The sequence below is a fragment of the Zeugodacus cucurbitae genome, chromosome 6 (genome assembly GCF_028554725.1).
Source record: "Zeugodacus cucurbitae isolate PBARC_wt_2022May chromosome 6, idZeuCucr1.2, whole genome shotgun sequence".
Taxonomy (NCBI): Eukaryota; Metazoa; Arthropoda; class Insecta; order Diptera; family Tephritidae; genus Zeugodacus; species Zeugodacus cucurbitae.
In genome coordinates this window covers 62801937-62829213 of record NC_071671.1, presented here as the reverse complement: position 1 = coordinate 62829213, position 27277 = coordinate 62801937, and the positions used below count along the sequence as shown (strand labels likewise).

Sequence of the window (27277 nt, the reverse complement as noted above, 5' to 3'; positions counted from 1 at the left end):
CTGCCACTGCATTAACACACACTAACTCTGAAATATCTCCAAGCAAACGAAAAACAACCAAATGCGCACAACACTAAATGCCGTACAAATTTGTGGGCGTTTTTCTCCAGTTGCACGGCCAAGCGCATCTGCAGCGCACACACCACCACCAGCGTCAAGTATCTGTGTGCCAAGCATGCGCCGCTGTATTAGCGCTTATCTGTGTGCGCTTCCAGTGAGACAACAAGCGCTCACACTCACACACACACAAAGATGAAAACAAACGCTTGGTGAGTATGTGTGCGGCAACTCACCACACTTGGTTAAACGCCGCTATGAGACGCTTGCCAGTTGGTTATTAGCTGAGTTTCGTTTTCCAGAGCGTTCAGTTGTATCGAGCACCAACAGGTGTTAAAAACGTGTCTAAAAACGTACAGCGGTTTGCGAAAGACAAATCGGTAAAAACAAAAAAAAACACATAAAAATATAAAGCAATAGGTACATATGAGTGCTCTTTAAAATCCCAAACTGAGCATATAAAAACAGTGAAGAATAATTTAAAATTTGTGATATTTTGATGAAAATAATAATAAATCTCTTCAAAAACAATTTTGAAATCAAATTCGTTTTATAAGTGCATTCCTGCGAGAAAGTTTCAGCTACAGCTCCAGTGAGGAGCTTTGTGGTGATTTTTTCTCTCAAAATCGTTTTTGTTTTTTTTTCTTCTGCTAACGGTAACAGGTTTTCTGTACCTTAATTGTGTTTGATTTTTCAGAGAAAACATTTGTGGATTTATAATCAGTTAAATACATACAAAAAAGGATATATCTAACTACTACTCAACAGCGTAGCAGCGTATATTATATATATATATTTCAAGGTGAGTTACGTTTCTTAGAATAATTAAGAATTATTACTGGCGATATAGAGACTCGCTCTAATTTGATGATATAATTGAGTTAAACTCGTTGAATGAGTACCTATCTACCAACCCACATACAAATGTACTTGCATACTTTTTTTCGTAAAATAAAAAAAAATTTAATAATAAATAACTACCCATAAAATACAAAGTCATAAAATTGTCGTCGTCGTCGTTGTCGTTATTGTCGTTTAGCGAGTTGGCTGGCTGCCTGGCTGCTTGGTTGGCTAGTTGGTAGATGGTCTGATGCTAGAGCAGCGCAAAATGTCATCAGCTCAGCAGCAAAGCGGTGGAGAGTGCTATAGTGTTAACTCGCTCTAACAGCTTACCCAATTCACGATTTTCCTACCACTTTTTACCCAGCATATTCGTATGACAAATTACTACCACTACACCAGTTTAACCACTGCCATCATAAACTACTACTATACACCTTTTCACCGCGTTACAGTTGTTTGTACATATTCTTCCGTTTTTTATTTATATTTCTTTTTTTTTTTAACTTTTCATATTACGTTTTCCACTGCTCATACGCTTTGTCGCTACCTTTGTTTAGCGTCATTTTGCTTTGTTTGTTCGTTTGTTACCGTTTTTTTATCGTACAGCAGTGATCGCCGTCGTTCGGCACTCGGCGATATCTCAAAATAGAACTTTGCCTTTAACGCTTTTACAATATAACTGGCTGGCGCTTCCGCGCTCACGCTCGAACACCCGCAGCCTACATTCACCAGTTTATAACACACACACACACAAATAAAATTATATGAAAAGACTTATATATATATAGTTGTCAACATTATTCTCTTCACTAACTGCATTTACTTACTCCAACTGCATTTTTACTCGTGCCACTACATGTGCGCACGATCTGCCACATGTGGGCGCAAACGCATCGAATTCAGTTTTAAGTCGCAATTTTTTTTTTTGACATCACAAAAGCAAAAGTTAATAACGACGCAACTGTTTCTATAGCTTATTATTGCAATGTGAAGCTTATTATTGACGCTATTTGCTAAAGGTGTTAACGCTGCACGAGTACGTAAACGTATCAAGACAATTGATAAAGGAGCTGTGCTGAATATATATGACAGACTTAGAATGTTGTAAGCGATCGCGAGCGAACTTGAAGCAAATTCCGAGCAATAAAGTAATAAGAATTTCAAATTAAATTGACTTTTAAAACACTTGTAAGCGAAGAATTTCCATACGCTCTATGAATAATAAGAATGTATTATATAAATATTGCTCGCTGTTAGTATTAGAATGTCTTATAACTCTTTAAATATGTTATATAACAACGTATCGAAATTTATTCATATTCCCTACTTTTCATTCTATTATATTCTAATTGAAAATTTAAAAAAAAAAATCGTGGAAAATTTCACCATATGAATAAATATCATTCACTTACAAGGGTTAAGGTCTACCGGATCCCCACAAATTTCTCAGAAGCAATTATAATAAAATTGTAGAAAACACATTTCATCATTATATTAAAATTATATTGAGTTCTATTGAATACATCGTATATTTTTAATGAAAATTCACAATACAGGCGTATATATTAAAATATATAATTAACAGTTGTGAGCTGTATATGCAAAAATAAATAACGCTAAAAAATAATGTTTATCGGAGATATTTGAATTACAACATCTATAAATTTAGCAGAATATGGAAAATAAACAATCTTGTGTAAATGTGCGGTTTTGGTGAACTGATGTATTGTTGTTGAACTTGTGAAACACTTAATAACATATAGTATTTTGTGTGTTTTACGGCATATACTGAAGTTTTTTTTGCGAATGAAATGTGAAACGTGTTAATACTATTATAATTTGAATAGTAGCGAGTTAGAAGTCGCAAAAAATATGTTTTAATTTTTTTTTTTTAATTTTCTATACTTATTTTACTACTTTATTAACATTTTTTTTAGTATATGTATATTCATTTTAAAATATACTATGCTTTAATATATGTTATTTTAAATTATTTAATATAATACACTAAATGAGTAAATTTATATTTTTGACACTGCAACTACGGTCAACTTGCGGGTTTCAAAACTGAAAAAATTGGCTTCTAATTGACTGACCAAAGTATATTTTATATAAATTTCATAATAATAATATATTTAAATAAGGCAAATTATATAGAATAGAGATACCAGACCAGTTTTTTTTTAATTTATGAAATTTGTATTTAATAAAAATGTATTAATTTATTGAGACATTTAGATGATATTTTTATTAGTCGATTTGCAAATAAAAAATTACAAAAAATCTTAATTGCGGCTGCTTGAAAATAATTGCTTTGTTTAAATATTTTTTTTTGTTTGTATATACATACATACATATACAATATTTAAAATAATGTAAGCATTGATTTCTAGCTGAAAATATAAGCAACAAAATTATAAATAAATATAGATTTCCATGCTCTGGAATTCTCTAGGGAAATATTTAAACAAAATATAGTACTGATGTTCCAAAAGAAAACATTCATATTACATTTTTTATACACAGGAGTAACATCAATTTAAATTTATGTCCCTACTGAGACAATCTTCAAAACAATCACTACATATATAAAAGAGTCACAACTTCTTGGAAAAAAACAATCTCCGTACAAAAAAAAACACATTGGATAAGTGGCAATAATCCACCAATAACCACAAATGTTCGTGCATATTTCATTTGCCTTATCTCACTTTTGTAGAATTTATTTACCCGGCACAAGTTCAAGTACCGTGATTTCTACAACTTTATAAATTTATTACTTATAGTATGAAATAATGACTTCATTAAGCCACTGGCGTATTATGTAAACAATGATTTTATTACTTATTTTGGAATGAAAAGAATTTTACTACCGCGACTAGTAGTGCAGATTAGTGGGGAGATTAAGCCAAGCGGCAGACGTACTTAGGCTACAGACACATAAACATATGTCAAACATTCATGGGGATGGAAAATTCTTATGGCGCAAGCGCGGAGTGAAAGGTTAACGGTTCCTTATCGGTAAGAATTTGAAATAAAAATACAAAAAAACCTCAGCACATATGTACATACATATGTATGTTAGGTATATTAGGAACTGGGGAATAACGCGACTAGACATCAACGACAATGAAGTAAACAAATAAATACCTTGCTGATGGCAAAACTGGCAGCAAAGCGTACAAGAAACAGCTGCAAGCCAGAGTCCAATAGTGTAGGCGCATACCTACATAGACTTAAATTCGCACATATGTATAACTGCCTTTGTATGTGTATGAGAAATGCGAAAGATAACAATAAGAGGAACTATAAATACTTGTAGTACGAGTCTGGTGGCAAAAGCCGGTCCTAAATAGATATATTTAGCGTACCTACTACACAGACATACATACCTACAAACATATCTACCACCTTAGGTAGGTACTATTGCGCAGTTGAAAGAGGCTGCGCCATGGGGAAATGAGGTTCACACACATTTTCAAATCGGACACAGCAACGTGAGTGAAGGTACTCAGATACATACATACGTACATATTTCTTTGCATGCATGCCAGCAGCTGCTTTGTGCCTATAAGCAAATACGCATTGCAATGCGAGACAAAAAGTAAAATTGCAAGCGTAGCATATTTTACGCAGGCGCACGGTTGCACACGCAAGCAATTCACCACACACACCTACATGCATTCACTCACAGACAGACATGTATTTTTGGCTGTGTTTGCGTACGTCAATTGTTAAGCGTAAATATGCTGAGCTCGTACTTTCGTCACGCGGTGTAACTGCTGATGCAGAAGAGGTAATGCCAAAAAATAAGCAACAAGTCAGAACTCAACGTTTTAAATATTCACCTCAGGCAGCAAAATGAACGGTTTTTTAAAGGCATACATCTATGTAGTACTTACATATTTGTGCGTACAAAATAAGTAAAGAAAATTATAAAGGTATACAAGTTAGGCCCAAGTTAGAGGAGTTTTTAACGAAATTCTAGAATATTTTTCGAAATTTTTTGCTTTTTAAAGTTAAATTAGTTTTTTTGTTAACTAATCGCTTTTTGCGTATAAGAATCTCTCTCCAAACCTGCAATTTCTTTTAAGTCATCAATTGGTATGGATTTCATTGTTTGACGTTTAAGGACTGTCCAGCTCTCTCCTCCGCAAGCATACGGAATTTCTCGCAAAACCAGTTTTTTATTTGGTTAACTCTTAAATAATTTTAAACATATGTATGTATGTATGCGGTGATATTTTCCGAAAATTGCAGCTGCAACAGCGTGCAGTTAGCGGCCCACACAACAAATTCCCGTCAAAAGAATCATAATGTGTTACTGGAAATGATCAGACGCACAAACAAAATGCCTTGATTTGGGTACATCTGTCACTGTTAGATATGTACTTATGTACAAATGTATATGTAAATATATATAGTATATTCATTTATGATCAATTATGATCAATTTCCAAATGCAGAGACAAACGAAGGTGCGAGAAAAATTATTTTGAGCCACAGTTTGTATATGGAAATTTTGATAATTTCTTATTCATTAATAAAGGATATACCTATATTTAAAATAATTTCATTGATGTTAGCTTTGATAAATTTTTTGAAGAAATATATTTTGTTTTAGTTGATTATAATTATTTTCAATTTAATAATTTATTTTTTAAATATTTTATTAATTATTTTCAATTTTATATTTTTTTTTTTTTATAAATATGAATTTAATTAATTCTTATTTAAGTATTGAGATAATTGTGAAATTAATTTGAAATATAAAATTTTGAATTCTTTCTATTCAATTAATTTATTATTTTATTTATAAATAAATCTATACGATTTGATTTACTTTTATCCACTTCATTTGATTTGCAACACAAATCAAAACCGGTATCGCTAAAAAAGGCATTGACAGTAAACGTCCATTTCGCATGACTCATTTTCACCACACTAACAGTATAAAAGAAGGACTTAAATTACAACAAAATAGTAGCAAAATAAACATTAATACGAGAATTTTGAAAATGTTTGAGTTTAATTGCTTTTTGAAAATAGTTTATAGCAAAATTATGAATTATTTAAAATTTAATAAAGCTGTTGAGAATTCATGATTTTACTTGTTCAACGAAATAGTTTCAATATAGCATTGTTGTTGCAATACAAACGGTACTAGCAGTATTCGGGATAACGTGCGTAAGTGAAAATTCTCTGAAGATATGACAAAAAGCAGAAAAAAAATTTAATATTTTTGAAAAAAAAAAATTAATATTTGTAAAAAAAAAAATGTTATATTTTTGAAAAAAGTAATCGCCCCTATTCCCGTTGTCGTTATCGTTTTAAAACGACTTTAGAACGACTATTTGGTATTCCTGTTGGCGTTAACGACATTTATCGAAAAAAAAATTGAGATTCCCCAATTTGAAACGACTATAGAAACGACATAGAAACAGTCGGTTTTTGTCGTTGCTATAATTGTGAGCGATATAGAAACGACGCGGTTGTTTGAAGGAATATTTAAAGTGAAGATGAAAATTCCAAATCGGAAACAGTTTGAAATTTTAATTTCTGAAATGGAAAAATATCCTGCATATGCCAAGGACTTTAGAAAAGGGATAAATCCTTTAAATTTCGATTTTTTGGGAGGGATATTTTTTTCTAAAAAAAAAAAATAAATCCATTCCACAGCCATCTCGCGTCGGAAATTGTTGGCATTAATAAAATTGCATTTTTATATCTAAGAATATATTTAAGATATGAAAGATCTTAAAATTCAAAACGAAGAAAAAAATAGTACTCCAACAAGAGGGAGGAGTTAATAAACAGATACATATGTCTCCTTTGGCTGGACCATTAGTTAGAGTAGTTGGATTAGCCAGAAGCAAGGAGCATGAGACGCTGGAAGTATAACATATTTTAGAAGAAAGTTTGAAGGACGCAGATGTCACCACTACTTCTTTTAAAAAATCAAATAAAGATGGAAGACTAACATTGTTGTACGTAAGTACAATAATTACAGTGATAACGTTGTTTAGAGTCAACATAGAATAGCATAAAATCCATTAAGGACTGCTTTAAAAATGTGTCTCGTTACATAAGGAGAAATTTTTATATGGGAAAAGAGCTCCTTAAAGTATGCTATATTAAATATGTAGACAAATTTCGATAACTTTTCTTAGGCGTTACGATATACTTCAAGAATACCAATTTAGGAACGAAACGACGATAAGAACGACAACGACTTAGAAACGACTATTAAAACGACAACGACAACGGGAATAGGGCCGAATATTAAAAAAAAAAATATTTTGAAAAAAAAACTGTTTTTCTTGATAACTATACGAAATAAAGTTTTTTTAATTATATATTATAATATAATTGATTAAAGAATAATCTTGAAAATTGTATTTCAAATATTTTTTTCCAACTCTTAAGGCTGAAAATATGCAATTATGAATTTGAGGTTATAAAAATTTATTGATAGATAGATTACTTTCAAAACACTTTTTTATTGTGTTCAAAAACATAGATTCTTAAAATTGTTTATTAAAATAATAATAATTTTCAAGGTCATATTTAGATGTTAATATATGTCTTGACAATTTCATCCAGTCGTATAATGATATTTATAAATAAATAAATTCACTTTTTTATCTTCAACGCTTATTGAATTTGTACTGTAAATAACAAAACGATCAAGTCATGATCAGTGATCGCACTTTAGATAAGTATACTAAAGTATAGAGAAAATAAAACGATATTGTTTAGTTTAGACAACAAATAAAAGTTTTTAATAAATAGATGTGACTGTGTATATGTATATATACAAATTAATATAATATACATGCATCTGTAAGCGTATGCAAATACGTAGACACAACAGCAAAAGTATCGTATGGCAGCTTCATTAAATTTACATACAAGTCAACTGACTCGTTTGAGCCGCTCACATGTCCAACAGCAGCCGGAGTGAGTTGTGTGTGAACTACGTACAACAACAATAAAAACTACTATACAATAGTATAACAATACAGACTAAGCATTAATGGCAAGTTTAGCAAATCAAACAAGTCACAGGGAGGTAGTCGAGTCACATTGGAAAAGCAAGCTGGCTTAATACACATATACAAACATACATATGCATGTATGTATGTATATAGACAGATGAGCTTCATAGCCATCTGCTGTTGGCCCATAGCTGGTTTTACTTGCTGAACGCACGCTCTGTTGTTGTTGCGCTCCAACATCATACAGTCTAACTGTAATGATTTTGAACATCATCATTTTAGTAGTCGCGCCGCCATTGTCGTCTGCAGCGTTGTCCCCATCAACGTCGTGATCGGCATCATTATCTTTGGCAGATCATCAATTTTAGCAAACACTTTGCCGCTTCGTTGCACGCAAACACAGACCAGCTGTTGTTGTTATTGTTTGCTGTTGTTTTTCTACTTTTTTATTTCAATATTAGTTGGCAGTCGTAGATATGTTCGGCGTTTGCACAATTCTATTGGAAATGGTATTTGCTAGTCGCAAATAAAATGTGATTGAAATATGTTGTGCTGTTGTTGTGGAAAAAATGTTGCTGAAAAGGGCGTTTGACCACTTTGAAGTGTTCGGTTTGTCGAAGTATGCATAAATATGTACACTTAAACTAAAATCGGGGTGGTCCTAATGGTGTTTGATGTCATATCTCATGTAAATTTTGACAGAAAGTCAATGTGTTGTAGACACAACAAGACAAGATTGATGTTAATTTATTTATAATCTGATCTAACGACAGATTTTCGAACAGAGAACGTAAGATCTTCAAAATACTAGTCCACAATGGAGACTTTTAAAAATATAATTTATTTAATAAAATAAAAATGATAAAATCTTTCTTCTGCATTTTATTCGAATCCAATCTTACTCAATCCCAATCTATACACTCGACTTATATAAGCCACTCTTATTGCACAACGGTTTAACTGCAAACGATCGCTTTAAAAATTTGAATATTTCAAACCGTTCACTCGCTCAAAATGCCACATATAATTTTTATTTTCCCCGTTTGAATTGACTTTCTAAAGACTATTGGCTGTCGCTATTGGCTCCAGGCGGTGATAAAAAATGCATTTTTATTATGATGCGGTAGCGTAAATGAATAAAATCGACTACGTGTATATTTGAAATTTGAAAAATGCATATTAAATAGTCATCATTCAACATGCGAGCGGTATTTATAGACAATAAAGTGGCAATAAAAATATTTTTTGATAAAAAATCATGTGTCTGCAGAATATGCTAATTAATATGAGACACGATTTTTTTTAATTATACGTAGTGGCTTGCGATCTGGTCTTTGCTAGAATATATGCTATGACAAGATTGTTAAGAATGCGACGTCTGAAATTGTACCGTTATTTTATTTTATTTATTCTGTGGAATAAGTAAAGAAGAGGGTAATTGAAAGACTAAATATCAAGCTTTTTCAAGTACTAAGAACTTTATAGTAATAGAAAACTTGACAAGCATGATGTTCCCAGGATAATCAAATATATTCAGGAGATTTTATATTTTTTGGTCACCCTTTTATATAAAACCTTTAGCTTTTAAAGAGATAAATTGAAATATATACAGTGTTAGAGGTAAAGAATAGGAGACAAATCTGGAGCAATTTCTGTCTTACTTCACATGAAGAAGGCTTTGTGAAGTTGTATATCAATTGTCGATGTTCTATCTAGATCATGTGGTTTGAATATACTAAATTTAGGCCAAGTTAAGTCAAAGCCCTAAGTTGAAGTTGTTTAAAAAGCTACAGCCGACCAGTTGGAAACCATTTCAGGCATAATTAACGAGATAAGATCAGTTATCTAGAAAAAAGTGTGTGCATAAAATACGATAGATCGTTATATATGTATCTCTAAAAAACACTATTTATAACTATTACCAACTTATTACTGGTTACAATTTCTAATTTAAACTTTTTAAGGTACTCTCGTACCAAAGTTTACGAGTTTTATCTTATCTATTGTTATCTTTGGATATGAAAAAAATTCAGTCACTTCTGATGAATGTGTCATAGCGTTGAAAAAATGTTGGGGTCTTTCTTAATATACACGAAAACTAACTCCAAAATATTTTAACGCATTATGACGTCAAAGAGAGATATAGACAGACAATATTTTCTTATAAACAAACTAACACAAGCTCAATTTTTTTGGTCCCCAGGGGGAAATCCAGCTAAGAATTGTGAAATAGTTTATTAGAAATCAAATTTGAAAGCTCATACGCAGACAACTGCTCTGAGAAAAAATAAAAAATAATAATATTAATGCACATAAATTTAAAAATGGAAAATCCGTTAGTAATCTATGCAGTTTTACATTTGCCGACTTGTTTAATGCGTCACACAACACTTTTCTGCACTCCTAGCCTATAATCAATGTCTTTAACTCATGTCACTGTTAATTTAAATGAAAAAAAAAATACAAAAAAAACTTGCTTAAGATAATTACTAGGCATGTCGCTTAACTATTTACACCATCAATTGTCAACACTGACAACTTTTTTCCAAAACATTCAATACAACATAACAAAATTACAAGTAATGCAGCTTAGACAAGCTACACATAAATCTGCGCAAGCGCACTAAAAATAACTATGCGCAAAGCAATACTTCAACGGAATCGCAAGAGGCAAAGAAAAAATAAATTAGAAACATAAGTATGTATGTGTGTCAACAATGTGGACGACACGCCTCTAACGCTGGTCCGTCGGTTGTGGTCAAATGGACGCCACACGTAGCGCTAAATCATGTTTAAATTTTCTGCAGAAAATTTTTTTGTAAATGTCAAAAACGAAGCAAAGCAAAACATAAATAAATAAGCTATATTAACGCTTTGGCTTAGTTTCGCTTGAAGTCGCGCTTTGGAAAATACGATTTGAGCGTGTTTGCGGTGTTGTGCTTAGTGATTAGCAAAATAACGGGTGATTTTTTTGAGGTTAGGATTTTCATGCATTAGTATTTGACAGATCACGTGGGATTTCAGACATGGTGTCAAAGAGAAAGATGCTCAGTATGCTTTGACATTTCATCATGAATGATGAAACGATCTGCCACAACGTCGAATTTTCAGTGAATGGGCCCTAGAAAAGTTGGCAGAAAATCCGCTTTTTTATCGACAAATTTTGTTCAGCGATGAGGCTCATTTCTGGTTGAATGGCTACGTAAATAAGCAAAATTGCCGCATTTGGGGTGAAGAGCAACCAGAAGCCGTTCAAGAACTGCCCATGCATCCCGAAAAATGCACTGTTTGGTGTGGTTTGTACGCTGGTGGAATCATTGGACCGTATTTTTTCAAAGATGCTGTTGGACGCAACGTTACGGTGAATGGCGATCGCTATCGTTCGATGCTAACAAACTTTTTGTTGCCAAAAATGGAAGAACTGAACTTGGTTGACATGTGGTTTCAACAAGATGGCGCTACATGCCACACAGCTCGCGATTCTATGGCCATTTTGAGGGAAAACTTCGGAGAACAATTCATCTCAAGAAATGGACCCGTAAGTTGGCCACCAAGATCATGCGATTTAACGCCTTTAGACTATTTTTTGTGGGGCTACGTCAAGTCTAAAGTCTACAGAAATAAGCCAGCAACTATTCCAGCTTTGGAAGACAACATTTCCGAAGAAATTCGGGCTATTCCGGCCGAAATGCTCGAAAAAGTTGCCCAAAATTGGACTTTCCGAATGGACCACCTAAGACGCAGCCGCGGTCAACATTTAAATGAAATTATCTTCAAAAAGTAAATGTCATGAACCAATCTAACGTTTCAAATAAAGAACCGATGAGATTTTGCAAATTTTATGCGTTTTTTTTTTTTAAAAGTTATCAAGCTCTTAAAAAATCACCCTTTATTTAATGCCAAAGTCAGTCAGAGCTGAAAATACAAAAATACATATGTATAAACACACATACATATACATTTATAGCTCATAAGTGAGCATATATGATGTCATTAAAAGCTGCAAGCCAAAAGCAATTCACTTAAAGTGTTGTTGTTCTTTTTCTGTGTTTTATTGCAGCTACTTTTATGTTGTTGTTTTCTACGTAGTTTACACCAATGGCCGTCAGCTATATGTAAACGCTTACCGTTTGGCCACCATTTAATAAGCGCTCAACGAAAACGCGTTTTTCCATACGTCAGTTTAGAATTACTCGTGAAAAACGATTTGTGTTGGCGAGAGGAGTTAATTGTGTTTGCAAATGCTTTTTAAGCGAGAATCAATTTCAGTTTTTGTTGTTGTTTTTTAATATAATAGTTAAACTGAATTTTGAGTTGTTGGGATTTTTCGAAAACGCACTTTCAAACTGAGTAACTGGTTTAATATCAGCTAATTTCTAAGTTTATGCCACAGATGCATATACATATGTATGCATAATTATAGCAGCTTAAGTGTGTAATTTCGCAAGACTTTTAATTGCTATGCCGTTTTATGACGTATTTTCCCAATATGCATGCCACTTAATAAAATTCGGTTTGCCTTGATTGCTTGGCGCATGCAAAATGGTTTGCGTCATCTCAGTACCACGAAATGCGAAATCTTTCATAAATGGCAACAAAGCGTTGCATTAACGCATTCGCAATGCATTTGCTTATGCACAAACATACAAATTCACTTATTTATTTCATTTATTTTTTTATTTTTCAAAAACATTAATTGCCGGTTTGTAAGCGCCTTTCCGGCGTTCAGCTGAAATTAAAGCAATTTATTGTATAGTTTTGTTGTTATTTTGCCATTGCTCAATTGAGCGTTACGTGCTATGCAATTAATATGAATGAAGTCTAGCTATAAACTATTGTTCCAGTATACGCATGAGTGCCGCAGACTGTCTGACAAATCCAAATTCGGTGCCACTTTCATGCGCTCATCCATTGTTTCAAACACTTCGACTGCATTCAACGGCGCGCAACAGCTGAGCGAGCACTGATCTTGAAATTTACTTTAAATGTACCGTTTGTTATTGCCATAAAGACCAATTGCAATCCAATGTTGTAAGTTTTTTTAAATCATTTAAGATCTCAAGTTCAACTTATTTATGGTAAACATTTGCAAGAATGTAATTGAAAGCGTTGTGTCAAGGTGGTTCAAAATATATAAGACATTCATGTGATCTCTGAAATGTATTTATTAGCTTGTAGCTAGTTTGTTGTCATCATAAGATCAGCTTTTATATAATAATGATATAGCCTACATTTAGGTGCACTTTACATATTTCTAGCGAAGTCACAAGGTTTAATAAGAACTCGCTGATTAAGTTTATGAGATGGGAGCACAATGGACAAAGTTCGGCCGTTTACAGTCAGGTTCTCTTTGCTCCCTTTTTAAGCAACGCACCAACCAAGTTCCTAACCAAAAATATTTACTCAAAGTACAGGTATCGAGAATCGGACATATTGCGATGATCTCAAACCTACTCGAGAGCGTTACTCGTCATTACTCCACCTCAACAAGACCAGTTGGTTATTTAAAATACTACTTTTTGAGTTTTCTTCTACAAAATCTTGAGTACCATCAAATTTGAAAAATTAAAAAATGCAATAACCATCAGACATAACTTTTAAGCCAAAATGTTCAAGCTTCGTATTGCTCCTCGCTTCCATTCCATAGAAGTGATAAATACAATGCATGAATTAACAAGAATTCGTCGATTAAATTTACCAGATATTATTTGACCTCAGATCACGTGAAATTGAAAGTGAGTCAAAGTACAAACATAGCTTAGAATCGAACATGTTCCGACGATCTTAAAACCACACTCGATCTAATCTCGTAGATAATCAAGTCCATGATAACTATTTGGCTATTTAAAGACTTTTATTTTATTTGTACAAAATCTTGAGAGAGTATGAAAATACAGTGGAACTTCTCTAACTCGAATAACCATAATCAACAAAAAAACTTTGAGTTAGAGAGACTTCGAGTTATAGAAATTTTCATTAAAACATAAATTTTTCGAAAAGCTGTAAATATATTATTCTTTGCCTCTTGACGTCTGTTCTCATGCCGTTGTTACACGATTTATGAATTCTATAAGTGTACTCGTAATATCATATTTTTTGTTCGTTTCCATATGAATATAGAGTCTCCTTTAAAATTATTTCTTGATAGTAAAATTTTAAATTTTGTATTATGCCTTGGTGGAAAAGTTCGACTTATGGAACGAAATTTGTATGAAATTTGACTTCTATTGCCAATTTAAGAGTTCGAGTTAAGGAGAACTTCGACTTATAGAAATTCGATGGAAGTTCCACAATTACAACAACCATTTACCATAATTTGATGGCCAAAAACAACCTCTAAGAAATTAATGTATCGCAACACTGACCTCGTGGTCAACGAAGCATGTAAATCTTTCAACACGTGTTCGGACTTTAACAAGAAAATACTACATTTTGTTGTTGGGGAAATAAATTTTGAAATAGCATAAAATGAATGCTATAAAAAAATAAATATACTCTCATAATTTTTCAGCGAAAAAAGTGCTTTAACCTTAGAGTTTAAAATGGAATTGACGAAATGAGCAAACTATGAGCTTCACATATAAGTCATTTATTCTCAGTATGTATAGTTTAGTATGATATTGAAGTCTGAATATCGAAAATATATGGCCATAAAGACAACGTTTCGCACTGCTTTTGTAGTTCAATCCCTCGGCGAGCATTAAGCTAAATGTCTGAATGTAGAAATGCATACCTCGCATTCACTTTGGCACATATAGAGTTGTATAGTCGTATATTACTGTAAGCGGATTCGTAGGCATACAATTTTTATTGCATTTCTGCAGCGTGGCAAATATAAACGCATATGTTGCATGTCACACACTTTCTACGCTGCCAGCGCACAAGGCATTCCAACAAATTTGCGTACAACTCACATGATAATATATGCCTTTTTACCAACAACAGTTGTAGGTGTGCATTTTCATACATTTATATGAGTGTGTATGTGCAATGGCCAAAGTCAAAGGCAGACAGACAGACAGACAGCACACCTTTCTTCTCACAAGCCACAAGCGGTGCTCACCTAGAGAAAGACACGATTTAAGGCATGTTTTGTGGCTTTCTGCCGTGTGTGTGTGTGCTTATTATGCATTTATGTATGCGCCTACACGTTTGCTGTGTGGCATATGTGACACTGCTTTGCCAACAAAGCCAAACAATTTACACAAAGTGTTGGCATTCAATTTGGTATTTTATGGAGTGCACAGACGTGAATTGTGCATAAATACACACAGTTATATACTGCATATGTAAAGGTGAATTGTGTCACAACAAAAAAGAAAAAAAAATCAAAAAAAGAAAAAAATAAAAAAAATGCCGGGATTAATCAAATAAATCAATGTGCATTAATAACTTATGTAAATTTATTGAGTTTTCGATTTGAGATTTTCATTTGCGATAAATAAAGTTGATCGTGGATATTTTCAATTTATCTAATTCCACGCACACGATTTATAGTGTGGTAAACAAGTTGTGAAGCAATGAAATTAATTGCTTGACTCGTCTAAAAAGAGTTCGTAGAAGATGTATGATTATAGACATTTTTGAACTGTTAACTCATTGCCCTCAAGTGAGTCTTTAATTGATGGATATATTGAAAAACTTCTTTTAAACGATATATAATGTGAGATCTGATGCGTAAGAAGCACAATGAAATGCTTGAGGTCCGTTGCCATGACAGTCGGGTCTACATAACCCCAGAACGCATCCGAACTTTTATCCGAAATTCTCAAAATTGATTACGAAATGTTTTGTACCGCTACAGAAAAACGAAAACAACAACAACTTCATAACACTGATTTCCGAAAAAAAATCATTTTCCTTCCTAGCTAAAAACTATGCTTCCAGGTTCAACCATAAATTTAGAGGTTTTGTAAAATGGCGACCTCAGGAGTGAATGTAATTTTTTCATAAATTTCTAAAGTACTAAGGTTTAGTAACGAAAAGTCTTATATTAAAAATAACGGTTCCAGTCAAACGGAATTTAAAATGCCACCGACCCGAAAGCTCAAAAGTTTTGTACCATATGCACGGGTTCACAGAAAAAAAAAATTAGTTTGTTTTCTTCTTCTGGGTTGCCACAAAAACCACAAAAAAAAATAAAATAAATTCTTTGGACTGACGACTTTGAATTTTTTATAGTTTTTCGATTGCCAACTAAACAAAAGAAAATCCACTGTTGATGTGATAACTCAATCAGAAAACATAAATTGAACTGAAGTACTCAGCAAGCAGTTGTTCGTGCTACTTACTGACAACTCAAGTGCATTAAAGAAATTTCAAATGTCAATTGGCTTGTGGAAACACCAAAAAAACAAAATATATGTCTACACTATATGCAAGTATATAAACTAGCTGTCTAAGCTGCATAGACAACGCGTTACATAGCATATCATAATACTTGAAAATCTCTTTAGAATGCATTTAAAATTCCGAAAAACCATAAATGTCAAATTTGATGACAAACGCAAGCCGACGCCGACGCACCCTCCACACTAAAGTACATCCGTTCTGCTTTCGCCGTTGACTGACTCGATTAAGCCAAGCATTGGCGTATAATTTATTTATGTCATGCACTCAATACGAAGCTGAAAATTGAAAAACCATTGTTATTGTTATTGTTGTTATTGTGCCACTTCATGCGCACTGCAGTTAATGCACTTTCGCTTTCGTGGCGCATGGAAATTACACAAAAAAAAGCAGACAAAAACAACAAGCTGTGAAACATTTAACAAAACAAAATGTTTGAGAGAGAAAAAAAATTTTGAAAAATAAAAATTTCCTCAATTAAGTTAATAAAAACCTCCCTAATTGATTTATGTTAATTTAGTTGCGAAGGAAAATCAAATATTTTTATTAACACACAAATCCAACTAATGAATTATATCCAAAAACAATAAAAGTCGAAATATGTATGTCCGCCGGAAAGACAACAAATGCACACATGGGTTAAGAGCTCACGCGTGAGTTGTGGCACATGTGGCCGCATAATACATGCGTCGCAGACAAAAATGTCACGTCATCGATACCAAAAGTCAACTGACATTGTCGATGTGAAGACATGGAAATAGACATTAAATTGAAGCGACAACAAAACCAATAACAACTAGTAATAATATAATAATAAAATTGGCACTTTTGACTTTGTTCCAGTCACGAACACAGAAATCTCATTAACAAAACTAAGCTGACATGACACAAAGCACACTCGAACAACCGGCGCTCGCATAAATAGTTAGTTAGTCACCAAGCGGACTAACCACATAACCACCACAATGAACTCATAATTTCACCACAAAGCTCAACAATAATACACATATGATTTGTTGTGACAGTGGAAGATCAACGAGCATAAAATTTGTGAAGAAAATAGTCCACAAAGGTGATAAAATTACAAAAGAAAAACAGTAAATAAAAGCCGTAGAAAAAGATAAATGTTTACTCACCTAAATGAGTTTTAATAAGTATCTAGGCGTATGCCAAGTTATGTTACGTGTGTATGTTGACGTCAAGGCGCCATTAATATCCATTCGTTCGTTTCATTTTCATTCTTTGCATTACATTGTCTACTGACCATGTTGGTGACGGCCGCACAAGTACAACACTGGCGACGCAACAAGTCTTCAACAAGACACTCGAGCAACTATGTTGACTACACATACTTATCTTTATACTCATCACTCACACCTATAAGCGTACCTATGTTATACTTGTACACTACAAAACGTCAGATATTTGTTACAGTTAACTGTATTGACTGACACGCTAAAGTTATGAGCACTCGGTGAGCAACGCTTTGCTTTGTTTTGAAAACATTTCCAACGAAATTGCATTGTCATGTGAATATTTTTAACTCATCGGTGGTATAGCATTTCACTAAGCGATAATTTCGTGATTTTTATGTAATTTCAACGGTTTTTGGGTTTGCTTTTGAGCGTGTTCTCAAGTAATACGAGTAGTGCTATCAATATCATTAACTAAAATTAAAATTTCAGAGAAAAGTAGTCAGTATTTTTTAAGAACCTATATTGACCTACTATATCCTATTGCACAACTTCTTAAGAACAATAATTTTGAATAATGGCTGAATCGATTAAACAATATTCATATATCCTGATAGTATCAGGTTGGCAAATATCTCCCTTCCACCTTTTTCGTATTTTGGATTTCGCGGCTATGTATAAAGCTCTACAGAGCTCGTATCTGGCGAAACTATACATCTTTGAAAAGTCTTGACATAACCTACAAAACGACGTTATGCATGATTAGTTCGGATATTGCGTTCAAAAGTTATAGTAGTGTAAACATGGCTATTTTAAAGTTTTCCTTCGGAATAGGCAAATCCGCTAGAGAAACGTTCCGTGAGATAAATGGTGTTTTGGGGATGGTATTATATCACTTCGAACTGCGGAGGAAAGGTTTCGACGATTCAGAGCGCGTGAAAGCGACACCATGGAAAACATCGAGTTAGACCAGCATGTGGCATCACGTGACATCGCCCAGAAGATGGAAGTTAGTTACCAAACCATTTTAAGCCATCTGCAGAAGACTGGATATATAAAAAGCTTGATGTTTGGGTGCCGCATGATTTGATGCAAAAAAGAACTTCTAGACCGAATCAAGGCCTGCGATATGCTGCTGAAACGGAACGAACTCGACCCATTTTTGAAGGTGATGGTGACTGGCAACGAAAAATGGATAACATACGACAATATCAGGCGAAAACGGTCGTGGTCGAAGGCCGGTGAATCGTCCCAAACATTGGCCAAGCAGGGATTGACGGCCAGGAAGGTTTTGCTGTGTGTTTGGTGGGATTGGAAGGGAATAATCCAATATGAGCTGCTCCCATATGGCCAGACGCTTAAGTCTACAATCTACTGCGAACAACTGGACCGCTTGACCGACCGCAGGCGATCGACCAGAAGCGTTCAGAATTGGCCAACAGGAAGGATGTAGTGTTCCACCAGGACAACACCAGACCATACACTTCGTTGATGATTCGTCAGAAGCTACGGGAGCTCGGATGGGTGGGTTTATCGCATCCATCATATAGCCCAGACATAGCGCCAAGTGATTACCACCTGTTCCTGTCCATGGCGAACGCCTTTGGTGGTGTAAAGTTAAACTCAAAAGAGGCTTGTGAAAAGTGGCTGTCCGAGTTCTTCGCAAATAAGGAGGGGGGCTTCTACGAGGTTGGTATTATGAAGTTGCCGCCTAGATGGAAACAGATTATCGAAACAAAACTACGCATATTTGAACTAAATCCGATAACTGTATCACTAATTGAAAAGTAGCATTCCCTTCCCTTTAGCATTTTCTGCTCAGAGTCTCTTTTTCTGAATATCAAGGCTTATATTATAAATTGAATGAATAAATTGGTCAAACAGAAGGGTTTTAAGTTGAAAGTATAATGAATATATCAAGAAAATATCACTCTTATGACATTTTAATAGCCAAAATAGGGTATTTTTCAAAACAAAGCAAAAAATTATTGATTTTCAAAAATAATAAAACAAACAATTGACGAATGTAAATCGCATAAGCACCACTCAATCAAACGCATCAACGTCCCGAAAGTCCCGTATGCGCAGGAAGTCATGTCAACGGACGAATCGCCCCCAACAAAACAAGAACAAAATGCAAGCAGATAAATAAATTAGACTAATCATAGGCGCCCATAAACATATCAATAGTTAAGTGTGCATAATTTAATGACAGCAATTTAGTGAAGTACAAACAAATGATAAAAAAGAACAGAGAACGCAGTGGCTAGCAACAACATGCGAGTTGTCAATTTAATTAAATCCCTGTCATTCAAGGCAAATTACCGAGCGATAAAAGCAACAAAAAACGAAATAAAAAAACAAAACCTCTTTAATAGTTATTAGAAACCCTGACGCGTTGCCAGCTACACGTTGTACATATGTATATCTAAGCAACAAATCAGTTACAAGTGTTACGTGCCAAAATTCAATTTACTCATGTCTACAAATTCAACTATTCGAGGGGGATTTTCGCTGGCACCAAAGGAAATTTTGCCAAGTACATGGAAATTGATTTGTAAAAGAAAGGAAATTTATTAATTTTTATGTAAAAATCTCCATGTCAGGTGCATACAACGCAATAAATATTGCAGCGCTTTCAGCGTTTGCAATGTGAAAGGCGGTAGCTTTAGTAATGTTACACATGACACGCTGGGGTATTTGACATGTGACGGGGTCTATTTGGTGCATAAATACCAGTTAATACAGTTATATATATTTCTATAATGCAACTCGTATGTATCTATAATTTATATTAATTGTGATATTGAGCAACTGCATGTGTGTGTGTGTGCGTTAAGGTATTGTATTTTTGCACGTATAAGCAAAATACCTAGCCAATCACTTGAAACGGCGAAACGTCGCAAATACTTGACTCTGGACTTTTCATGTCATTGTACGCGGACTCAATGTTGACAGTAGACATTTTATTTTTTTGCTTTGCTTTCTCTGCTGTTTCTTTGTTTCGAGTGTACTCATATTTGATGTGTCGTACTATATTTCAACGGTTTAAAATAAAGCTGCAAACAAAGATATACCGTAGCTATACATATATTTCAGACTACTTAACCCTATTACGACTGGGGAATTTATTCATTTATCTTTAATATATTGGTAAAGTAAGACTTTTAAATTACAAACGGGCATTATTGGAGATCAATCAGTATCAAATCGTCCATTACAGTATAATACTGACATAAAAATCTCAAACTACTTATAAAACTTATCGGCCTCTGTATTAAACTGGGAAAACCATTACAACAGGAAAACTTTTCATACCACGTATTTCATTGATCAGCTTTCGGAATAAAATTTCTATGCAACCATCCCTTATGTTATTGTTATGCAACTTACATAAAATAAATTTCAATATTTGCGAAAAAAATACTCGTAATATCACTTAGAACTAGCGGAAACCGTACAGTGGGAGGTAGGAAACAGGTTTAAGTGCGCTGTCAAATGTTTACCGACTTGGCGGTGAGCCGGTTTTCCGTAAGATCCAACCGAGATCAGGCCAAGACAGAGCGTGACAAGCTTTTCGCTCTGCTTTATAAAAACTGCCGCGTTACTCGTGTTTCCTGTATAGTAAACTGAATTTGCATTGATTTGTTCGTTGCCCATTTATCAACGTGCTTGTTGTTATTGCTTTTCTTGTTGTTGTGGTAATTTTCAAGTAGCTGCTTTTAGCCTTCATTGATTTCACGTTTGTTGTGTGTTTTTTGTTTCGCTTTTCAAACAACTGAGCTAAGCTAATATGCAGCACATGTGTTTAAAAATTTGTTTATATTAAATGCTAATTTGCATTATCAAACTTTGTTATACATATGTACATACATACATATTTACAAACAAATTATAAATAATCAAGTCAATTATGTTTCCTACAAACAACAGAATCATTGATTGATATTGACTTATATATGTAGGTATTTCATTACATAATAGTAATAGCAATAATGATAATGTATGATAATACTAATGAAGGGAAAAGAATACACTCAGAAAATTAACGAAATATAACAATCAAAGAAATATTAAAAACAAAAAAAAAACAACAACAAACTAAATGGAATATAATTATATTTAACAACTGGGCTATTACTAGTATACTACCTTCAGGGAGCATTCCCTATATTTCCTACTTCTATTTAAAGCTTTTTGGAATGTCTTTGATAAATGCAGAAAACGTGATCGTCTTCATGTTCGAAAGTCTTCTCAGAACTTTATTTTAATAAAAATTTATGCACCGAGGGTAATTCCAATATTAATTTATCAGGGAAAGTCCATATAAATCTGCTGTATCACTTCACATTAACATTTTAAATTTAGTAACGTGTGGCGAGCTTTAAATATCTCATGCTTTGAAAGAGGAAAAACTGTTAAATATGTTAAATATAACACTTTTTTTTTAATTTTTAAATGGAGGCCAATAAATATAATTTTTACCCTTCTTCAAAATAAAATTTAATAAAAAATGTTAAAGGCACTGAGAGTTATATGACATCTAATCAGAAACTTTCTTCGACAAACTATTGTAGTACTCAAGACCAAAATTTTCCTTTCTAAAATTATTTGTCAAAACTGTAGAAACTCGGACTGAAGCGCTTTGAATCAAGTTTCTACTTTTAATTTATTTAGTTCCAGTATCAATAAAGAACTAAGTTATTTTCAATATCTCTTAAAAACGTTTAGGCTGAGGATTTGGATTTCAGTAAACATGAAGAATTGTTTTTATACAAATGTCCTACAACTGTCTAAATAGAATTAAATGCAGATAATTTTCAAGCTTGGGTCTAATAAATACTGACTCACAGACTTAATTTCTGCTTGAGAGTCTTTGGATCCCTCTTCAAAAAACATGTCTTAAATTTTCACACAAAAGAATGAGAAATATTTTCGAAACAGCTGTGCGTCTGCTCAATCTCCCCTTCATACATATGTATTTATTCGTGAAAGAAAAGCAAATTCCAGAAGTGCGAAAATGAATAAAAGGGTTCGTTGCGCTTAACATGTGATACCTGTCCACTTGTTTTAACCACATGAATGCATATTTGTAGCGAAAATTATAGCAAAAATATACAAAAATTGCAAAAAACCAAGTTAACGAGAGAACAGTCAGTTTGGAAGCCGAGTACGTCAAGCCGTTTAACTACGTAACAGCCGGTCAAAAGGCAGCTGCAAATTTTAATACCTAAACAGACTATGTATCAAACACACCACATATTGCCAATTTTTTCTGCCAGTGAAAAGGGAAGGAAGTTATAAGACGTTTATTTTTGACGTTTTAATTTTTGTCGCTTCCCGCTTAGGGACATAAAAATAATTTTTATAGACCAGGTAAGCAGCTCGAAGCTGTGAAGTACAAAGAGGAAAATATAAAAAAATACATTAATATATATGTGAGTTAATTATAAAATTTCCACTCCGTTGCATGGCATCATCCCTCCTCCCTTCACAACCGTTTTATTATTCCCAATTGTTGTGCCTATCATTTTATAGTCAAGTTTTAACTGAAAAGTGATTAATAAGACTTAAAATAGCGGTTGTTGGTTGACAATGCAGTGGTGACACAGTTAAACAGTTACAGCTTATTTTTTATCTATTAAAAATAATGAGTACGATACATGTATCTATAGCATGTGTAACTGTTTTACGTTCTTTATTGTTATTTACTAATGAGCTTTGAAAGCAATAAATGATGGTTTGTATTTTTTTTAATAACGCTCAATTTGTTTTATTTTTACTGTTAAAGAGATATTAGTTATGTTTATAAGTACTTAGTTGAATTTATTTACATAACCTGCTATAATCAACAACGGAAAATAGTATTTTTTTTTTATAAAAAGAATATATAGTAATTAATAGATACTTATAAAAGCTCTTCGGCGTGCACTGCATTTGGAGTTGTGTCTGATTTCGAAATCTAACTCACCTATATTCGCCTGATCGCTTTTAAGTGTTTATACCACTTGTGTATGTGCGATAATTGCCAATGAGTGTTGATAAAAAAATTTATAATTTAGACCGTGCTAAGCTTATTTTTGTATGAAATGTAAACATTTGATGGTATACTTTTCTAATCTATTGACTTCGAGTAAAGAATATTAGATTGTTTTTGATGATCAGTAAAAGGGAAATTTTTGATTTGGAAAAATTTCTTAATTGGAAAAGCTATTTGTATAAAAAATTTCCAGTTCCTCGACATGTTCACTTCATGAAAAAAAATAGGATACAAATTTAAAGTTCGAGATTGATCTGTAATCTAACTGTAACCATATTTAAAATTTACGACCTCGATTATGGGAAAAAATGCATATAAATACATGGTAACCAATTTCAAATACCCACGAACAGATTTCTCAAAAGAGATCCCTAAAACCCACAAAGTAAAAAATAAAATATTTTAAAAATATTAAAAAACATGAATGTATACTGTCAGTATATCCATTAGCGTATATTTTCTGTGGTCAAAAATATATTCCTGTCAATTATGAAGAGCGAAAAACATGTCTTATCTCACGAAGTTAGTCATGCAACTTCCATTAGCAACAGTTTCCTTATAAGTCAACGCATGATGACTGATGAATATCCTTATAAGGCAGCTGGTATTTGGCAAGCAACAAAACAGAGACATGACAACAAGAAAAACAGACATTATATACAAGTATATATTTTATATGTGCGTATATACCCACATAAGTGAGGCATGTGCTTGGTTTTTACTTTTCACGCTGACAAAAATATTATATGAAGTGTGCTTCCTGTTTTGGTTATCGGCGAAGATAAAAGTAATAAAAAAACTGTTCTTAAGTATAAGAAATTAACAAAAACTTGAAATATATGCTTGAATGAAGTAACTTAAGTGTAAAATGAACTTCAAGCCATATATGCAAATAAGTAAAGATTTATAAAAAAAAATTTCCCGAGTTAAAATTAAAATTAAGTTTCTGTAATCCTCATAATTATAGCCTTAATTGCACAACGCGATCCTCTTAGTAAGCCAAAGCATAATTTTAATCCAAAGTCAAGGTGATTTCGCCTCAAAAGCGTTAAACTTATTGCTGAGAAACGAAGCTAAAACCTAAGTGAACAGCTAAAACAAAACAATTTCATAGCAAACTTGCCATATTTGAAATTAAACTCTTTTTCCGTTTTCGCTAATTTAGCGGTCATTAGACTTTGTGGCTAACAAGCAGTTCAAAACAAAATTAACAGCAACAGTGAAAACTATTGGGTAAAACAGACAAAAAACATGGAAACACTAAGAAAAACAAACTTGATTAAAAACACACACAGCTGTTTTCGTGTGTTATGAGTAGCCCTAAGTGTCTATGACAGCCGTTGTGATTGACCTTGTTTCACATGTGAACGAACGGACCGAGTTGCGCATGCGCAACGAACCTAAAATACTTGAGTTATTTATAGATCCACTACCTAAGCATTACTCATTCAGTTACAACTATGCATAATCGATGGCAATTGATACATATTCATAATGAAAATACGTTAAAAAATGTAAAGTCAACTAATACAAATGAAGGCACACCCATTTTCAAGAATCGTTTTAATAGTGACTTCATTGTTTTAGTACGATGTTTATGCGGAGGGGTAATGAAATGACATTTGATAATAGACTCGTTTGTGGATGATCTACAGATGTATATTGGCAAGGTTTTTGAACTAGGTTAAATATAATTTTACATTTTTTAAAGAAATCTTCGATATATTTTTTACAAAATACTTCAAAAAAACAAATTTCGAAAATTAATATTTTTAATATTATCGAGATCTAACTGTATATATTCAAAACGAACTGTGTAACGTACCTAAACTCATGGTTTAATTTTCCGTTACTTCTCAATGCTCTGTGCATTATTTCATTAGTAACTGTATGACATAGTCGTTCAAAAGTGAAAATGATGTCACAAGAAATCAAATATAGCGATCGATACAATGAATAGGAAAGCTTGTTTGGACTGCATAGCAAATCGCTGACTGGTATTAGCTTTGTGGGGGAGCGCAGAGTGGACACAGTACACTGTATAATGATACGGATGCCGGCTGACAACAATACTGTCGGATTGGGTATTATATGCAAAACGAAAATCGAAATCGAACCAACACAATAAATAAGTTTTCGAAAAATGATGAAACGAATAATGCTACAGCCGGAACAAAAAACGAAAATAAAGTAAGAAGTGGTTCAGTACATAAGGGTGATGCTTAAAACACAAATTAACGATTTTGAAGAAGTCAAAAAGTGAAAAAGTCTCCAGAAAACCAATTATTTATAATTCAAAACACACAATAAACGAGATTGGAATTGAACCTAAGGCTTAATGTCAAACAATTTTTAAAATAAGGATCGCCCTAACATGCCAGCATACAAATATATGCCCTTTCTGTGTGTGTTTGTGTTCGTATAAAATTTCCATTGAATTTTACTTCTTCCTCTTCTTTATAAACTAATTGTGCATCGATCAAATGCAGTGCTATGTGGATATTGAGCTTTCGTTGATCGCTAAGGTAGTCTTGGCTGCGGCTTAACCAACTACCGCCAACTGGATTGCACAACAACAGCAACGACATATGGCGGCGCTGGCCTTTTATTTAATATTAAAATATTTTTTTCTGTGTTTTCTTTTTTGGCTTTGTTTCTGCTTGTCTCTTATCTTCGAGTTCATCCATATATACACGGGAAACAAATTCAATAGCATTAAAGTGGACACACACAGCGTTAAATCGGTGGATAGGTATATTGTATAGCGGTAGATGCATACGTATGTGAATCAGTAGATTTAGGTAAACAAATGCCAACTGATGTATGAGTATGTAGGTGGTTTTAGAATTTGTTACGTTCGTGAAGAGGTTTCATATTGACTTTACGAATTAGAAAGTTTTTGCTGTTGTTCAGTGCTCTATTTGTTTTAATTATTAATAGATACTAGAAAAAAACGTAATCTTTTCAAAAGCAACATAAATTGTATATTCGAAAACAAAGTTGCGTTGAACTGAAAATTAAATATTTTTCAAATCAGTTTGGTTTACAAGAAACATGATCATTAAAAAAAAAATAAGAATATATTTTCGAGTTGTATCTTCGAAAATTAAGTTCGAAAAATTTCGAAATTTCACCGAATTGAAATTGAGATATTTTTGGAATTAGTTTTGCTTACAAACAACGTGATCATTTTAAAAACAACAAAACTTGTATCTTCAAAAATTAAGTTCGAAAATTTTCGAAATTGCACTGAACTGAAAATTAAATTTTTTTTAAATCAGTTTTTTTTACAAAAAAAGTGATAATTCCAAAAAAAAAACAATAATTATTACTTCGAAAGTTAAGTTCGAAAAATTTCGAAATTGTACCAAACTGAAAAAATGTTGTGGAAATAAAATTTGAAGCTTATTATTCGCTAAAAATGATATTCTCTCGGTTTTCAAAATATTCTTATTCCTATAATGCCGCACCTTAATGCCGTTTAAATGTCCAAACAGTCACTATATACATTTTATATCACAAATTAAAGATAAATATCAAGTTGAGTATACTTGTCAATAATTTTAGAATCACATAAACATACACCTGTTGCTAACACACCTTACTGTTATGCAAGCATGTAGGTAGACTTTATATTTATTAGAGGTTAGATGTCAATTTCTACAGCGTTTTAAATTTCTTTAACTATCGTTTGCTTTAGACACAAATGTCACGAATAAATTTAAAGATATAAATTGCTGGATTTTATGAATGCAACAAAATCGCTTTAAACATAATAATTCTCAAATTTCGTGCAT

At 33.0% G+C, this 27277-nt stretch overlaps 1 protein-coding gene across 2 annotated transcripts in view; it reads left to right on the top strand.

Annotated features, from left to right (window-relative positions):
* The first annotated feature begins 304 nt into the window (after positions 1–304).
* Lrrc15_2 (uncharacterized) overlaps positions 305–27277 on the top strand; it is a 40453-nt gene continuing 13480 nt past the window's right edge. The window contains exons 1-2 of one of the 2 annotated variants that reach the window (XM_011179644.3): positions 305–437; positions 755–859. The gene's annotated coding sequence lies outside the window, so the exon portion shown is untranslated. Of the gene's footprint in view, positions 478–754; positions 860–27277 lie in introns of both variants that reach the window. The other variant, XM_011179642.3, reaches the window with a different exon arrangement.